The sequence below is a fragment of the Pseudopipra pipra genome, chromosome 4 (assembly GCF_036250125.1).
Source record: "Pseudopipra pipra isolate bDixPip1 chromosome 4, bDixPip1.hap1, whole genome shotgun sequence".
NCBI lineage: Eukaryota > Metazoa > Chordata > Aves > Passeriformes > Pipridae > Pseudopipra > Pseudopipra pipra.
The window spans coordinates 73,016,034-73,021,345 of record NC_087552.1 but is presented as its reverse complement, the minus strand read 5'-3'; the positions used below and the strand labels follow the sequence as shown (position 1 = coordinate 73,021,345).

General features: G+C 53.3%; 1 long non-coding RNA gene across 1 annotated transcript; it reads right to left on the bottom strand.

Moving 5' to 3' along the window:
• Positions 1 to 2,422: 2,422 nt before the first annotated feature.
• LOC135413897 (uncharacterized) lies at positions 2,423 to 3,499 on the bottom strand. The gene is made up of 3 exons (XR_010430470.1): positions 3,011 to 3,499; positions 2,884 to 2,967; positions 2,423 to 2,799 (listed from the first exon to the last, which is right to left on the bottom strand). It is a non-coding gene; the product is annotated as an uncharacterized LOC135413897 (long non-coding RNA).
• Positions 3,500 to 5,312: the final 1,813 nt, after the last annotated feature.

Sequence of the window (5,312 nt, the reverse complement as noted above, 5' to 3'; positions counted from 1 at the left end):
CATGTAGTTCCCCAGCTAATATATTTGTAGGTACATGTGTCACAATGGGGGCAGCTCTCCGTGGCCCCCAGAGGTAACCCTGCCCCAGTCCAGTCTGGGCAGAGGCAGGGAGTGGGCACCCCCTACTCTCTCTCTCCTGCATGCCATGGACAATACTCCTGCCTTTGCTTCTGCAGTTAAGATGTAGTATAGCAACTTTACCCCCAACAAATATTTAAGTAGTCAAAAGATAGTTCCCTGACAAATATGTTCAAAGTGTACATGTGGTTCCTTAGCTAATATATTCGTAGGTACATGTAGGTCACATATATATCCACGCCCAAATGTAAAAGTAGTTAAGATGTAGTCCACATAAACATGTTAGTTCTTTACATGTAAGTTCATTTATGCCCCCAAAATATATAAGTAGGTAACATATAGTTAGTGCATTTCTCCCCAACAAATCCATAAGCAGTCACAGTCTGGGGCAGGGCATGGGTTCAGCTGCCGTTTTGGGGCAGGCCGTGCCCTTCGGCCGCTGCCATTTGGCTGTGGCCCAGAGACTGACAAAGGCTCCGGGGGCAGGGGGTTGAAGAGTGGTCGTCCCACGTACCCACAGCTCACCCTGTCTCCCCTCTGCTTCCCACCTGCTTCCTTGGAGCCAGTCAACCGGTTGATTGAACCTGTTGCTTCAATAAAAAAGATTGTTCCCAATCTGGATTGTCCAAGTTCTCATTGGACTCAACCAGACCTGCAGTGCTGAATTGGTTCTAATCTGAAATTCAGCCTACTTGCACCCAGCCCACCTGATCTCGGAGAACCAGCTGACACTCAAGGGGGTCTCTTTTCTGCTCAATTCCAACACCTTTCATGCATTAGACATCCTCTATGCTTCCCAGGGATCTGGTGCCACCTCACTGGCCGCCTGGGCACTGGGCTCTGCTACACTCTTGCATGCAAAGGCACAGATTACTGGTTTGGAGCTCATGCGTGGCCAAAGCTTGGGGGAGGATTCCTGAAAGAACAACCATGTTGGCTTCTTTTCTGGACACTTCTCTCAGTGTCTGCCAAAGGCCGTGGTTGGAAAGGGAAACAATGAATTGTCTAGGTGCGCCTGCCGGAACACAGGGACTGAAGGGACAGGGGGCACGGCCACACAGACGGCACCTCTCCTCTGGCACTCTCCCACCTCCCCAGGGGCCCTGACAGAATTGGGGGAAAGGGGGGTCTTGCAAGGGGAACCCAACGAGAATGAGAACAGTGGGTCACCTCGCATGGAGGTGTCGCTCAGGGGAAGTCGGCCACACTCTGCGTTAAAACTGCTCAGTAAGGAGAAACCAGGCGGGTCATTGTCACAAGAGGCCCCTTCTGAGGCAAAGCCGTTCTTTATTGCTGCACACAGGGTGTCCCATCCAACCAGGGGTACCCGGAATGCAGTTTTACATTAGATTCTTACATTTTGCTCTGGCCTTCAGGGGCAACACGGGTTGACCTATCCCTGCTTAACACACACACACGTTTGACTATGTTGCAAACAGCTCAAATTCTGGGCCAGAACCACCCCCTGCTTCATTCTTGATCTAAAGGAGCCCCGACTTGGTGTTGCTACAGTCTCCTTCTTGGAAATCCACCCCCACAGCTCCTCCTCACTCCTGGGCAATGTCTCTTTGCAACCAAGGTCCCCTCACAGTGCCAAGGAGCAACAGAGATCCTACCACGGAGAGGACCCATCCCACCACCAGGATATTTACCACCAAGCACCCAGAGGTGTTCCAAAGCTCCATCAGCACCCCCACAAGCCCAGAGGTCAGCCCCGAGGGAACTGATCCCGTTGCACAGCAGGGGATCCAAAGGAGCAAAGCATCCAAGGGCCATGTCCCCCACCGTTACATTTGACAAGGGATCAGGGGCTTCTGCCCGTGATGGGAAGGGAGCCCCTGGGGCCCATTCCCTGCTGCTGGGGCTGCACTTGGCGGCTGTTGGGGCTCTGGTTGCCCACTGGCAGTGGCTGAGATGGGGTGGGCACAAAGGGCGGGGCTGGCCTGGCTGTGATGCCTCTGGTGTCTGTGACGTCACATGGGACATGTCACAATGGAGGCAAGTATAAAAGGCCACCACAGGTAACGCTGCCCCAGTCCAGTCTGGGCAGAGGCAGGGAGTGGGCACCCCCTACTCTCTCTCCCCTGCACGCTATGACTCGGGCAATGCTCCTTGCTTTGCTTCTGCAGAGTCTCATCCACTACCCGCTGCCGATGGGCGACGGATTGGACGAGGTGACGCGGGAGCGCATGGAGCTGCGCGCACACTATCTCCAGAGGGAGATGACTCGGATGCAGCAGGAGCTGGAGCAGGGACCCCTGGAGCGCGCTCTGCGTGCCGGGGGAGCCCTGCTCGGGGCTGCCCTCCAGCAGTGGCACTTCTGGGCTCCTGCTGCAGGCCTGGGCCTGCTCTTGGCGCTCTGGTTCAGCCGCAGAATAGCAGCCATGAACCAGAGAGCAGCGGCCAGGAGAGCCCTTGAAGAGGCGAGGAGGAGGAGGAGGGCATCCATCCAGACCATGCTCACCATCAGGAAGAGATACAAAGAGGTGAAGGAAATCTGGGCATTCGCCAAGGAAATGAAGAAGAAGGTGACAAGGGCGATGCAAACCAGGAAGAGGAAGAAGAGCATGGTCTGGACAGGAGGGCCTCTCAGGGTGGACCAGGAGGGACTTCCAGCAGCAGCTGCTGGAACCCTTGCAGCACACAAGCTGCAGCCTGGAGAAGAAGCACCCTGAAAACCTTCACCGAGGCCAGGACAACCTTCACCCAGGCCCTGACAACCTTGACCCAGGCCCTGACAACATTCACCTAGGACCTCACAACCTTCACCCAAGCCCTGACAACCTTCACCTAGGGCCTCACAACCTTCACCCAGGCCCTGACAACCTTCACCTAGGGCCTCACAACCTTCACCCAGGCCCTGACAACCTTCACCTAGGGCCTCACAACCTTCATCCAGGCCCCAACAACCTTCACCTAAGGCCCTGACAACCTTCACCCAGGCCCTGACAACCTTCACCCAGGCCCTGACAACCTTCATCCAGGCCCTGACATAGCTTCGACCCATGGCCTGACAGACAGTCCCTATATTAACAGTAGTTCATTTAGATGTAGCTAAGATGTAGCTAGCATGTTTGCCCCGACAAGTAGAGAAGTAGGAATTAGGCAGTGCCCCAACAACTGTGTTGGTAGTTAATATGTAGTTCCCCAAGAATTCTATGAGTAGTTACACGTAGTTAGTGCATAGATCCCCCCAAAATTGATAACGACATAATACGTTGTTAGTGCATTGATCCACCAAAATATTTAAATAGTTAAGATATAGTAGCCCCACGGATATGTAAGTAGTTAACATGTAGTTAGTTCATTTATACCCTTCAGATAGAGAAGTAGTTAACATGTAGTCAATTTATCCTCCTCAAATATTTAATTAGTTAACATATAGTTAGTGCATTTCTCCCCAACAAATCCATAAGCAGTCACAGTCTGAGGCAGGGCATGGGTTCAGCCGCCATTTTGGGGCACGCCAATGCACTCTCCTGCACGCCATGACTTGGACAATACTCCTGGCTTTGCTTCTGCAGTTAAGATGTAGTATAGCAACTTTACCCCCAACAAATATTTAAGTAGTCAAAAGATAGTTCCCTGACAAATATGTTCAAAGTGTACATGTGGTTCCCCAGCTAATATATTCGTAGGTACATGTAGGTCACATATATATCCACACCCAAATGTAAAAGAAGTTAAGATGTAGTCCACATAAACATGTTAGTTCTTTACCTGTAGTTAGTTCATTTATGCCCCCAAAATATATAAGTAGGTAACATATAGTTAGTGCATTTCTCCCCAACAAATCCATAAGCAGTCACAGTCTGGGGCAGGGCATGGGTTCAGCCGCCATTTTGGGGCAGGCCGTGCCTTCGGCAGCCGCCATTTGGCTGTGGCCCAGAGACTGACAAAGGCTCCGGGGACAGGGGGTTGAAGAGTGGTCGTCCCACGTACTCACAGCTCACCCTGTCTCCCCTCTGCTTCTCACCTGCTTCCTTTGAGCCAGTCAACCGGTTGATTGAACCTGTTGTTTCAATTAAAAATACTGCTCCATATCCAGATTGTGCAAGTTCTCATTGGACTCGAGCAGACCTACAGTTCTGATGATGAGCATGGGAGCGCATGGAGCAGCGTGCAGGCTATCTTGCGTGGCAGATGACTCGGCTGCAGCAGGAGCTGGAGCAGGGACCCCTGGAGCGCACTCTGCGTGCCGGGAGAGCCCTGCTCTGGGCTGCCCTGCAGCAATGGGACTTCTGGGCTCCTGCTGCAGGCCTGGGCCTGCTCTTGGCGCTCTGGTTCAGCCGCAGAATAGCAGCCATGAGCCAGAGAGCAGTGGCCAGGAGAGCCCTCGAAGAGGTGAGAAGGAGGAGGAGGAGGGCGTCCATCCAGACCATGCTCACCCTCAGGAAGAGATACAAGGAGATGAAGGAAATCTGGGGCCAGGTGAAGGCAATGAAGAAGAAGGTGGCAAGGGCGATGCAAACGAGGAAGAGGAAGAAGAGCACGGTTTTGAGAGGAAGGCCTGTCAGGGCGGACCAGCAGGGACTTCCTGCAGCAGCTACAGGAACCCTTGGATCACCCGCGCTGCTGCCTGGAGAAGAAAGGCCCTGAGAACCTTCACCTAGGCCCTGACTTAGTTTAGAAAGCCTATAGAGAGGCAGACTACGTATCATTAGTAATTACTTTTGAAGCAGTTAAGATGTAGTCTAGCAACTTTACCCCCAACAAATATTTTAGAAGTCAAAAGATAGTTCCCCAACAAATATGTTTGAAGTTTACATGTAGTTCCCCAGCTAATATATTCGTAGGTACATGTGTCACAATGGGGGCAGCTCTCCGTGGCCCCCACAGGTAACCCTGCCCCAGTCCAGTCTGGGCAGAGGCAGGGAGTGGGCACCCCCTACTCTCTCTCTCCTGCACACCGTGGCTTGGAAATACTCCTGGCTTTGCTTCTGCAGAGCCTCATCCAGTACCCACAGCTGGTGGACGATGGCTTCGATGAGGTCACACAGGAGCGCATGGAGCTGTGCACGCACTATCTCCAGAGGGAGATGACTCGGATGCAGCAGGAGCTGGAGCAGGGCCCCCTGGAGCGCGCTCTGTATGCCAGAGGAGCCCTGCTCTGGGCTGCCCTGCAGCAGTGGCACTTCTGGGCTCCTGCTGCAGGCCTGGGCCTGCTCTTGGCTCTCTGGTTCAGCCGCAGAAGAGCAGCCATGAACCAGAGAGCAGCGGCCAGGAGAGCCCTC